Source organism: Centruroides sculpturatus, unplaced genomic scaffold (genome assembly GCF_000671375.1).
Source record: "Centruroides sculpturatus isolate CEXI.00-Female unplaced genomic scaffold, Cexi_2.0 scaffold259, whole genome shotgun sequence".
Taxonomy (NCBI): Eukaryota; Metazoa; Arthropoda; class Arachnida; order Scorpiones; family Buthidae; genus Centruroides; species Centruroides sculpturatus.
In genome coordinates, this window is record NW_019384410.1 from 362,423 (window position 1) to 376,873 (window position 14,451).

Below are 14,451 nucleotides of genomic sequence, written 5' to 3' on the forward strand. Positions count from 1 at the left end.
TCTTCTATTGAATGCCTTTGATATATATATATACTTAATATAAAATTACGTATACGGAAAAAAAAAATTAATGAAAATACAGAAAATTAATGATATTTAAGACTAAAATAATGTTGTTTTTTTTTAAATTAAAAAAGGCATTCCAGGAATTTTACTACTTTTATTTATTTTTAAATCAATAATAAACGTGAATAGAATATTTAAAGTATAATATCAGAATAATTATTTATAATATAATATTTTAAAGAAGGTAAAACATTAATTTAATTTAATAAAAATTGTATGGTAATAGAATAAAATCCATTTAATTTTTCTTATATTTTTAATGTAGTTTATGTAAAATTAATATTGTATGTTATAAAATATTGTAATAGAAACTTCGTGACTAAAAAACCTTTTAGTATTATTATTAGTCTACTGTTGTTGTTTCTATCGTGTTTTAATGCTAAGTTAAAAAATTAATTAAATGAAACCTTACAGTTATTTTTCTATTGTTAAGTTCTGTTAAGTGACACTCAGATTTAAATAACAAAATATAATTTGTTTCGAAAATCGGTTTCAAATAAATATTCGGATACTTTGACTGAAATTAGCTAAAAGTATCTGTATAAAGCATTGGTATTGAAGTTACCATGGGAACAACTTCAGTAATTACACTTGATACATTGTCTGTATTGGAAGCAGAAAGATGCACAACAATATAAACTTGCAGAATATATAAATGTCAAAGATGTCTTAGACTATAATTCCTCCAACCATGCGACTTTAATAAAATGAAAAATTTATATATATATATATATATCTACCCTCTCTAACAACTCAAATATAATAAAATAATAAAGACTGATAACAGTAGATAATAATTAATAGAACACACAAAAATCATCATTTTTGATTGGAAAATAAATTAGGAATTTGTTTACAATAATAAACAGTAGAAAAAAAAATTTTTGTAGTGTCGTGTAAAATGCAATTCTTGTTTTTATTTTTAGATATTTTCGGATAAAACTTATAAATCATACACTACAAATCTGTAATACAATCTTGCATACACCTAAATCTTCCATTATCTAAACACAAACACATTCTAAATTCTTTATTCCTTCCTTTTGTTACCTTTCCTCTCTTATTTTTTCAAATGTATTTGTAATTTTAAACTTTAATTTATATAAAAACAAATAATAATAATAATAATAATAAGTATAATTNAAAATGAAGCTTTTTACCATTTTATAATAAATTTTTTAAATAAAATCTCGTAAGAGATGGCGACACACACGATTTTAACTCTTGCTGGGAAAGGTACTCAACTCGTTGCTTTTAATTTGTTTTTTTACCTCCTTCGACACAGAAAATTATAATTGACATTTATAACTGACAGTATTAACACCATAATATAAATATATAAACATTCCTAATCATACCTTATTAATTCACTTGAATGTAATGAAGTCAATAAAGGGAATTGAGTAGATATTTTATATTTAAAATACACTTATTAAAAATCATTTTTCCGAATTAAATATAATATTATCAATTTATCTTTATTTAGTTCAGTATACAGCAATTAATATTATTATTAAAATTTTAAACTCTTGATAAATATTCTAAAATTAATTACTTAAATAACATGTTAGCGCTTACGTAAACAATACGAATGGATTAATAATATAAATAAACGTTTTCTCGGTTTCAATAATATAAACAAATGTTATATTTACAAAATATAATCATTGTAACATTCGAAAATAAATAGAAGAAACAAAACTCGACAAAGAAAATACAATATTGGATATTCTGGAACAGAGAGTTTGCCAGGTACTTGGGGATAAAATCCAACACAAAATGAATTCTTCCCGAAAAATACTGAGGCTCTTCAATTCCAGGACACGCAATAAATGTGTATTTTTACTCTACCAGTGACAGAAATACATTTAAAAATGTAGAAAAAAAAGAAGAAGAAACATAATAATACTTTATTGTAGCAGTGACACGTTATAGCATCGTGGTACCCAAACGATTAGATGTCCCAATTTTAGGGAAATGTTTTCTTATAATTAATTAGTGGAGACCTCAAACAATTGCACTATAGGAACAATTTTTGGAATAAAGTCCCACCTTCTCTAGATGAAATGGGGAAAAATACGGGACAATCCCGGAAAATCGGAACATCTGGCAAGCTTACTGAAGAGTCAAGTAAAAAGCTCGCAGGCTATAACAATACGTTACTCAAATATTATTACGGTTTATTGCATTAGAGTGCCGCTATTATCTGTTTTTTTTAGGTAGAAAAAAATTAAACGAAAAGATTTAATGCTTTACTGTAATATCGACATAACTCATTCCTTCAGACAGTTTTCTTAATAGGGAAAGAAATAAATCCTTAATATTTAGTAGAAGAATTTATCAAGTTAAAAAACAATTTTTTTTCTTAAATAAATGTTCGAAACACTAGATTCATTTAAACAAATCTTTCTGTTGAATACAAGTTATAGTGTTGATCTATGATATGTTGTAAAAATGCAATATAACATTTTCTCGGTTGTGAATGTAATCTTGTCACAGTTCTTACCAAAATGCGATTGAATTTGGCACGTTGGACTTATTTTTATTCTTTCCTGTATACAATCTTTTCTAATCCGATAGTTTTTTTTTTTCTAAAACTTTCTCTCTTTTTTTATCACTTAAAATAGCTTGTAACGCGTATAAATATATTGAACGTTTTCTTTTATCATTTTCGTGTTTTATTTTATGTATATATATATAAAAGAAAATAATTGATTTTCGAACAATTATTACAGTTCATTTTACTGAATTTTAAGTTAATTCGGTTTGCAATTTATTAATATAATTTAAGGTTTTTATAGTAGACCTATTCTAATTGAAAGAAAGGAAAAACACAGTTTTTAATATGTCTGACCTCTATAACTAAAGTTACTAATAGGGATTTAACAATGTAGTACATACAGTTTAAGTGTCAATCAGGATTTAGTAGTGGCTTCCTGCAATTTAGTTTATAAATCTTGGCTAGAGATTATCTGATCAGTTTATGTGAATGTAATGCTTTTTTTATTTTCTTTTGTTTCGAAAATTGTATTGTTATCAATTAAGGATTTTCATGCTTCATACTCTTTGGAATTTTCGAAAGATAATGGAAATTTATCTGATGAATTTATCACATTTACAAACACAAATAAAGAAAGTAAATAAAAAAAATAATAATGTAATGTACTGTACGTTTTCATTAATTAAATTCGAAAGATGGGAGAGATTTGTTTCGACTCAAATCTAATTTTACGTATAGATATATATAAATTAAATTTAAATTTATACTTCTTCATACACCTAAATACATTGACAATGAATTTTAATTATATTTTATGGGAGTGGCCCAACCTATAATTAATTTTTAATCATGATGTGTTTATGTGAAAAATTATGACAGTGTTTTATTTTCAGAGAAAGTTTGTAAAAGTTTATATGAAAGAATGAGACAATGGATCTTTACAAAATGGCTTTCACTAACTTCCCTAATCGATAACTGATGAAATAAAAGAATGTGTTAGAAAAAGAAAGAAAGTATTGTTAAAGAGAAAATTGTCACTGAAAAATAATGCATTTTTAAATGTTTGAAATTCAAAAAATAAGTAAAAATTGCATAAATTCCCTATTATATTTATACTTAATTTATGTGTTTTTTTTATCCAATAAAGTACAGTAAAACCTGTATAAAACAAACTGTATTTTCGTTTTAAACAGGTTTTAAGTTCTGACAAAAACCTATTTAATAAGCCGTAAATTTAATAAAAAAATTTTTATTTGAAATATATTATTTCTGTTATTTATTTTCCTTTATTTACATTGACGTGTAATTATAAGAAATTTATTTCCATTACATGTTTAAGTAAAAATTTTTTTTCCTATAAATAATTACACTCTTCATTTAACTAATTGCTAAGATCCATTAATCAAAATTAAAAGCATTTCCGTATGATTAGGTGTCGACTGATAGCTTGTGAAGCGAAAATTTAGCAAGGAATATACCAGTATAATTTAAAAAATAGAAAATAGGGAGGAAAAAAATTAAATTGGAAAGTTTATTAAATGCTACTATGATACAGATTTAATTCAATAAAATTTCTCAGGATATAATAAATTTATGGGACGTAACTATGCCTGTAACATAATTCTACTTATAACATTTGTCATCGAGATGAAGCCACTTGAAAAATTTAATACCTCTTGCAATACAATAAAAAGAAAATTAACGGTAGCATCTTTCTATATAACAAAATATAGAAGATAATGGTTTCTTGTCCCTTGGCTGTTGCCCAGGTATCTAATGGATTTTAGTTGTAATTGGGTTGCAATTTGAAAAAAATAAATTATAGATTTATAAATTCCCACTATCTGTTTATGTGTTTGGATAGATGAAATTCGAGATCAGATATGGAAAGTTTAAGGGAAGAAGTCCCAATTAACACTTTACACGAATTTCTAGTCTAATAAGGAAGTCAAATGATTTTAATTCAAAAATTTTCCCCTGAATGGCGTTACATATACGACCGGCATAGCTCTGTTGTTATCAGGAAAAGTATGATTTACAGGGGCAAAACTAATTTGAGATCGAGAGCATATGATATTGTCACAATAAATTTTGCTGGTGTTGTGATATAGTTGTGTATTTTTTAAATTATACGTAGAAAATGTTATAGGAGCCTTATAAAAAATTATTACAAATTAATTAAATGCTCTTAATTCTTGTTACTCGTGACATATTTACAGTAAACACAATAAAAATTAAAACTACGATTTGATAATTACAGATTTTTTTTTCGTTAGTTTAGTTCATAATTAAGATTTAAGATTAAATATTTTATTAACCGTAATAAATATCACAGCAGAAAATGCCCAGAAGTAGTACAAGTAACTGAAGATTATTTTAATTTACACGCTTAAATTGAGATCATTTGGTAGTTTTAAGTGTTGTAAACATAATAGCACACGACAACTTTCCTCATTAGATTACTTTTTTATGTAATTTTATACGAAGTCAATCCCTAGAGTCTAATTTCTAAAAATGTACTTAATGTCACCTTTAAATATATAAAAATAAAAGAAGAAAACCACGATGAATTTAATTAAACTATATACTTATATTATTGGAGAATATTTTAAATAGATTTTAAAATATTCTCCAATGATTTAAGTACTAAAAACTGAACTTTTCACTCACTTTAAAATATATTAAAAACCTTTTGAATAAAAAAAAAAAAAAATCTATATTATATATCATTTAAGTAGACAGACAAACTTACTTTCTTTTCAAATAATAAACCCGATTATATAAAAATTTTAATAGAAAGATAGACATTTTTAAAGATTCATAAGTATTACTTTTTCGTATGTGAAGTTCAGTTTAAACTTTCAGATATCAAAATATCATATTTCCATTTAGAAAATTTCTATAAAAAAAAAAAGAAGAAGAAGAAAAAGAAGTTTCTCGCTACATGATTCGAAATTTTTCTAGTTTATATTAAACTTTGGTTTCTGGAAAACTGCCAACTTAGTTCAGATTTCTATAACATTGGTGATTCAATAATCGAGATTTCAATTTTAATAAAAATTGAAAAGTTTTATAGAAGAAAAAAAAAAATTATCAAAATACATCCAGTTTAATTCGATTCTTATGTACAAATATTTATATATTATTTCAATTTAAAATATAGGTAATTCGGTAGATAAAAGAAGAAACATATACAGTACACTACATGCCTAGCGATAAAAGTATAGTTTAATAGCCATTAATGATGTTAATGTTCCATAAAATTGATGTTTTTTTTAATGCTTTCTAAATACATTTTGTCAATAAGAAATGTTTCATAACATCCATTATCCATTACTTTAGTTGGAACATAGTTTCATTACTTAGAATGTAAATTTTTAATACGATTTTCTATCTTAGTTAATTTAGATAATTATATAGATAAGTCTAAGATTTAAAAATAGAGAAAATAAAGAATTATACGAAGTACTGTTTGACTAAATATATATATATTTTTTTTATTTTAGGATAAAGAAAAGACTACAAAACTTCGGTATCCATTATACGACAGGAGAAGTAGATAAAATGAGAATAGAAATGTTGTAATTTCTTTCAGTTATAATTAAAAAAAAAAGAAAAAGAAATAAATAAAATAAAGATCAGTTTGGTGTTTTATTATTTTTAGATAAAAGAAAACCTTTAGAAAAGAAATTGGGAATCACTTTACAATGCTACTAAACACGAATGGGATTGTCTCTGTGAGATTTTTGCAAAATTCCAAACAAATCAAAAAGTACGTGTAACTATTGGAATTGAACAAGAATAAAAATCTGTTCCTGAAGTGTTCCTCCAGCATTTTCTTTTATATTTCAGGGAGTAAAGAAAGAATTAAAATTGGTATGTTGGGAATTGATTCGCGTAGAAGCAAGCTGCAAGCAGCAGCAGCAGCAGAAAGATAAATAAAAATGAAATGTTGATTTACCCAAATAATTACGAAATTTATGTTTTGTAGGAGAGAAAAAAAAAAGAAGAAACAAACATTATTGAAAAAGCTCGTATTATACCGCATTCTTTTATGGAAAAAGATAAAAACATCTGGAATACTACAATAGAGGAATGTATTCAGGACATAATATTAATTACAAACATCACAGAAATGACGCCATAAATTTCTATAATTAGAATAAAAATTATTAAATGAACAACACGTTAGTTGCTAGTAAAACAGGAAATAAATTTAGTTAATAAATCAAGCGACCGGATAATTATAAGCAGAAGTGGCGAATGATGAACATGGTCGTGGACGATAACCATTCAGACAATAAGATACAGGAAACATACAGGGAATTAATTACATCGTTTAAAATGAGTTGTAATAAATCACTATCGTCTACATTTGTTAAGAGCACGTGTCTATTCTTCCATCTTTTGTTTCCATAACGAGCAAGAAAACTTTTTAAGAACCGACACACAGACCTCACAACATGTCAAATGATAGGATTATGACACGCTTCGTTAATAATTAATTAAATATTTTGACATCCATTCAAAGTTCAATATATATTTTTTTTTCTAACTCTTCAAAGATTTTCGGCATCAAAGATAATTGAGTTCTCATTTTTTGCTGCTCGTTTTCCTCCCTTTTTTTCTTTCTAAAAGAAAAAAGAAGAAGAAGAAAAAGTTAAATGATAAATGTGCTTCACCACTTTTATCTCTTTATTAAATGTTATGCAAACACCCAACGATAACTGGATATACTAAATTAATATCTTTAGAGATTACGGCTAAATTTGTTACGATTAATAGGTAACAAAGATAATTAAGATGGATGATGATGCTTACAAGCTCATCGGGAAGACTCGGAGGATGGTAAACATTTATGTTTAGTTTTATAACGATGTTTTTTTTTTTTTGTTTTTAATCTCATCTCTCATTATTTTCTATAAGAGATTATCCTGTATTAATGCATTATATGTCGAAATTAATATTTATTACAGGTGACAGATGATAGATGGTAGGTTCTTTAGAGAAAATTATTTAATTATTGAATCATAAGTTAGCTAAAGTCGCTCGACAGTTACCAAAATATTCGTCTTTTGCGTTAATAATTTATACAAAAGAAAAAATATTGTTTGTAATGAATAATTTAAAAGACAATCAATTTTTAATAGCTATTACTTTGAATTAATTAATCAATATAGCCGAGTATTTTTATAAAGTTTAAATACTCGTTACGTAACACACGATAATAGAGAGAGAGAGAGATTCGGCTTTTTAATATTGAAAAAAAAAATGTTTTGAAGTTACTAATTATCTAAACATTTTAAATTTAAGAGATTCAAAAAAGCTACACCCATTAACTAAATATATATGCTCATAAACCTTACTAGATTTGTTTAAAAAATTCCCCCCCCACTATGACATCTTGATACGTTACTGACACTTTAGTATGCTAAAAGACAACGTAATAGGATAGGATAAATAAACAGAATTTAATAAAATTGCTACAATAGTCTTTGCTCAGTTTTCTTCTATCCTAAGTTACTGATCCTTAAATTTTTTTATTTTTTTTTTAACTCAGCCTGGCTTGAGAAGATAAAGAATTTTCTCGTTGAATAGCGCCAAAAATAACGCTGTATCTTGTATTTTTTAACACCATTTGCATTTAATAAATTCTTCTCTAAATGGATCGTAAGGAAGAATTTCAAATATTTCAGTAAAGTTTCTCTTATACAAGATATAGATTAAACAAGAGTCAATCAATCAGACAATTCGCTTGAAGAAAATAAACGATCGAGAGTGAAAACTTTCACCATTAAATTTACATATTTTCTTCATCCTTTAAAGAAAATACTACGTGAATAAATCGAGAAACAAAACATTTATAAATAATTAAAATACTCATTCATTAATAAAAATAATAAGTGTATAAGTTTAAACACATTTTAAGAATAATTATTACTTTAAACCCTTGCTTTAAATAAGATATTTTAGTATATTTTTTAACTAAAAAAAATAAGCTATCAGCTACAGAAAAACAGTTTCTAGGAACGAATATTTGATTTAACTATAGTAAAATATATATTATTCTTTTGTTATACAGTTGAAATGTTGTTAGCCACGAGTATATTGGTATGTAGTGTAGAGAAATATTATTCAGATAGAGATTCAAATCCAAAGCCGGATCAGACTTTTTTATGTTGTAAGATTCGGTCGATGCTGTCTGGATGTTAAATATGTTAGCCCCGAGCAATAATATAAAAGGGATAAAATAGCCGAAACAAACAAATAGAAAGTTTCTATTATGGAAAATTGTAAATCTGAAAAGTTTCGTGTTGTATTTTTCCTTCGTTTTTATCAACAGAAATTTGTCGAATTTGTCGTATTATTTTCTAAATAAAATAGAAAAAAAACATAGAGAAAAACAAAATTGTTTTTGTTTTTATTTTAATCGAATAATATAGATTCAAAATTCAAAAAATAAATTTTATTCTACAAAAATAAATAAATAAATACGTCGTAGGATGTGATTTATTGTTTAAAATAAATTTATATACGTGCAGAAAAATAAATAAATAACAATATCAGTAAGGATGTAAAACAATAAAAATGTAGATGTATAATCATAAAAATAAAATTTATAAAAGATAAGAATTTAAATACATTATTAACGAAGGAAAAAAATTCATAAAATTGTTTACTAAACTTAAAAAAAAAAAATCCATTTATCAGAGGGAAGAAGGATTTACTTTCTCGTATTGTTATCGTTATTATCTTATCATTAACGGTGAAAGGATGAGGGAGAAGTTACTTTATCTTTCTACAATATGTCTGTCAAGATTAATTAACCGGTGTTTACGTAGTAGTCAAAAGTACACGAATTTATCTTCACTCGTCAAACTACGGTCTATACTATTAGTGTATTAATGTCACAGATGTGTGGCAGTAATTGGACGAAATGTCGAACCATTCGGAATAAAATGCTATATTCTATCTCTATGTCCTCTCAACTGGATTACACAAAACTCTTCTCGCTGTCACATCCAGCAGTTCTGCTTCTTTGTTTGTTCAATCAAGTACCATTTCTTCTACTTTTTCTCTTTATTTTTTCTTTACAGTTCAACTCAAACAGGATTATATCTTGAAATTACTGCATGCTCGTGATTTGACAACTTCTACAAACTGTATAGAAAAAAACATTTATTTTAGAGCAAGTGGGAATTGTAATGTATATACATAAGATTTTTTTTCTTCCTCTTCTTCTACTTCTTCTTCTTCTTCTCCCCTCTCTTTCTCTCTTCTACACTTCTAGGCGATGTCGATTATAATATGATTAACGAAAGCAAAAGCAGAAGAAAATATTCTTTCTTTCTAACACTGTTTGGTTTACGAAAGATCCACCAAAATAGATTTGTCTGAATGTCACATTCGATAAATTGAATCATTGAAACAAGAAGTTCATCTTCCTATCAAAAACACCAGGAGAGTTTTTCATCCAATTATATATATTATCGCTCCTGCCAGACTTCTTACTATTAATTAAAGAAAAATATTCCTTTAAAACTCTTACACAAACTTTTCTTTTATTATTAGCTTTTAGTAGATAACTACAGACAATAAGTATGATTCTTAATGATTTCATGAGATTTATTACTATTTACTAATGCTGTTTTAATTAATATTTACCCTTAATATACTCAGGAATAAATTTTTTTTAACACATACTTATCGATTTTATGGATATATTTTAATATTATTATGTATAAAATAAATAAAAAATTTCAAATTGGATACGTTTTCTTTGTCTAAAGTTTTTTTTTAAATGTCTAAGGAAAACAAAAGGAAAAAAATAATAAATAAAAGTTCGTAAACTGTAGTGTCTCACCGAAGATATTTTGCTGACATCATACAAACATATTCCCCATTTTAGAGCAGTTTAAAAAGTAAAATCTGCAACAAAGAAAGAAAAATTTGATACATCTGACAGAGCTTTATTCGAAATATCGATTTTTTTCTGCCTTTTTCAATGACAGATATAAAAGGGGGGAGAGAGAAAGTGATAATAAAAATCGAAGAAAAATCGAGAGAAATCATAAATTTGAACTGTGCCATTTATAAGGCTGCAATCATATTTTTAGCAGGGGGATTGTAACTTGTAATAATTATCGATTCCAAGCAGAGAATAAGGTGGGACCAGATAGACAATAATACCTTTTGACAATAGCTAGCCTTCAAATCAACTTATTATAGATCGAATGCGACTCTCTGAAAAAAAAAGTCAAATTGGGCAGAAACGTTTGTCTTTTCTTTTCTTTACTTCGATAAATTTATTGATTTATTTAAAGTATGAAATCGGCTTTAGGTTAGAATAAAATATATTTTAAAGTTTGGCCTATTCGAAAACCATAAGTTATTTTTCTAAAAATAGAAATAATAAAATATAAAAATTTAAAGGAAAATATATATATATATATTTAATCATTTCGTTACTTTAGACCCGATACATAAATATTTCTATTATAAACTTATGTAGAAATTAATTTGAAATTATCTGAAAGGCTCTGTTCTTACATTTCGGGGCGTGTTTAATTAATGATATGTAATTATAGTTCGTAAATCGAATAAATTTAATTTACGAACTCGACGTATAATCCTTTTGAAAATCTCTCTCATTTTCTTTCTCCTCCCAGTCATTTAATGTCGATAATTATAGAGGTATTTTATTATTATTATTATATTTTTTAAAGTTGTTTAGTTTAAATTTGATTGTTTTACATACGAAATTATTCATAAATTCTACACAGGGGCCTTGTAAAAAATTTTATAAGGTATAATGTATCCCTTTCTAAAGCTGGATGCTCTGGATCATTGCATCCCTCTGTATCCACTATTGATTTCTTGATAGTATCATAGATCCATTGTGAGTCTGACAATACTGGGCTTATTAAACAGAAGGGCCTCTTAATGCCTACAGGAGGGCATTAAGAGATCCTTAATAATAAGCTCAGAAATTAATGCAAATATTTTTTTAATTAATTAATATTTTATGTTTGCATCTAATAAACTTCAGTAACACCAGAAATAAATAATTTAGAATGTTTTTAAACCTTAGGAAAGTAGTTTTCATTGAGAAAAGTAACTTACCTGTGTCATAATTATCTTAAATTACTAATATACATAAGCTTAGTTATTATTTACTGAAGGGTATAGACTATACTTAAGCTGTGTACATGATATTAATAACATGTTTGATAAATGTCATGTCATGTCATAGATGTAAGCAATGATTAAACATACAGTAAGCATTTTTTTCTCATTGATTTATTCTTAAACATAGAATACTCGTATGTAAAAAAATTAATTTGTGAATATTAAATTATTATTTTGAATAACATTTATTTCTATTCAAGAAGTTAAATTTGATAAGAAATTATATTAAAATATATTGATTTCTTATATAATTAACTGATAATATAAAAATATATATATAATAGACTACAAGGGGAAATAAGAAAGTAATATCCGAATACATCGAAAAGTTAGGAAGATAACATAGAGCTATTATGTGTGTTGATGCCATTCCACAATTGATGATATTGGTCTTTATAAAGTAAGACGTCTGATTATAGGGACAATGTCCTCTGGAAATCATTGACCTAAAGTTGTCCCTCGTGCCAATTTTTCGCTTATTACTTACATTTGGGTTCCATCACTCATACAGACAATATATCATTTTAATATGTACCCAATGACAGTTCTTCTTCTCCCTACAATTCTAGATAATTCAATTTCTTATCAATAGATGTCGTTAAGATTTAATGACAGACAATACAAAGTAACACCTAAAAAAAATAATTATTGTTATAGATCTATACACCTATAGAAAATATTCAATTGTCAATTATAGTGTATAGGGATTACTTAATTTATTTTATAGATTTTTTTTATGTATAGTTTGTTAATTTTTTCTTTAATTATTAAATATATAAGGANTTTTTTCTCTTGTAAAGCGTATTGTAACCTTCTTGCACCCCTCTAAATACTTCTGTATCCACTATTGACAATATATAATATAATTAAAGAATGGATTAGACTCCACTTAGATTCGATGTTCTTGAAATTTAGGTTTTTATTTTATTTCTTTCGTTCAATTAAGCATTGCAGATAATACAAAGAGAATCATTATAGAAAGACGTAACACGTTAGCGGTTACAATTGCACTTTCTGTGATCTATGATTAGTGAGCGGAATCGAGAACAATTAACGAAATGTCAGTTGGAAAAGAAAGATTTTCACTTGGCCGCTTCCATTAACCTTCCGAATTCGATTTAGTACATTCTTCTATTGAACTTTTGTTCAATCTACAGCCAAACATCCAAAAATCCGTGTTTAGACCCACAACAAAGAGGAAGAAGAAGAAGAAGAAAAAAAAAAAGGTTATCATCATCATCATCACCCAACTTGTTCCATTTTTCAAAAAATAGAATGATGAATGTCCCTCTATTTTTCTATTCAAATGATTTATATACCCACTTTTGAAAATAAAAATCCCTATTATAAATCAAAAACGCTTTTTATCTCATAGAATTTTAGCATTATAAGCGGGTATATCACCAAGAAAATAGAAAAATATTAGATTAAAAGCGTACAAAGCGTAAAAAAGGGGGCAAAGAAAAGAAGAAGAAGAAAAAACTATTCGGTGACGTTCTCTATCATTAGCGAGTTTCATTAGTGAGGATGTAAAAGTATTAACAAGGAGATGGAAAGTATAAACTTAATCATCGAATCACTCTCAGACTATTAATTATCTGTTTATTTACTGGATAAAAATGATACTCATGCAAATAGTTGACTGTCTTACTAGAAAAAGTTGTTAGATTTAAATAACTCTTAACACTTTCCTCTCTAGTCGTTAAGTAACACATTAATTCTGCGAGATGATGTTACATAAATAGGTTCATTTATTATATAATCTCGAGCTTGCATATTAAAAAAACGCGATAATATACAATCGTATATAAGTACACTTTTATTTTCCCGGCTAACAGAAGAAATGTATCAAAAACAATCGTCGAAATTTTTACAATTTTGGAGTCAGGAGACCTTGAAACGTCGATAAATGGAAAAAAATGGGGTTTTTTCTATGTATGTGTATATGGAAGACATAATTTTGTTCACCCATTTTAAAGCTTCATAACTCCCGTGTCTTTTGTCAAAATTTTCTAAAATTTTGCAGGGAAGTTTGTATATTAAGTGCATTGATTCTATTAAATTTTGGTGATTAAAGATCAACGGAGTAGGGAGATAAATGAGTTGTGTCATAACTCGAGTGGGATCGAACTTAACAAATATTTTACTCATTATTTACATATATATATTAATACAAAACTCATCTCTATCTTCAAAATTAAGTTTTTTTTGCAATTTTATAATAATATAAGATTTTAAATAAAATTACATAACAGATGGAGCCACGAACAATTTTAATTCTTCATGTTTCTTAATATATAAAGAAACGTTCGAAAATTTTCAAATTTTTATTGGAGCAAAAAGCGTTTAAGAATAAAGAAAAAAAGGAGGAAAAATCGAATAATCTATAGAAAAATAATAAAAAAAATTATCGATTGTTTATTCTTACAGAGTTTTTCGATTGGTTATTCTTCAAAACTAACAGATTTCGATAGACATTCCCCCTCCCCCCACGTTCTCACCCGTTGAGCGCGTGACAAAACGTCACTACTTCAAACATTTATGTCACTTAACGTCGGATTGCTCGTATCTATAGGATCTATCCATCAAATGTGTTTGGAGCGCAAACAAGCACTTTATTCTAGTCAATACACTATTTGCATTTGAATACTTTACCCGTCGGTTGTCCACTTAAAGCTTTAAAAATATAAAATTAT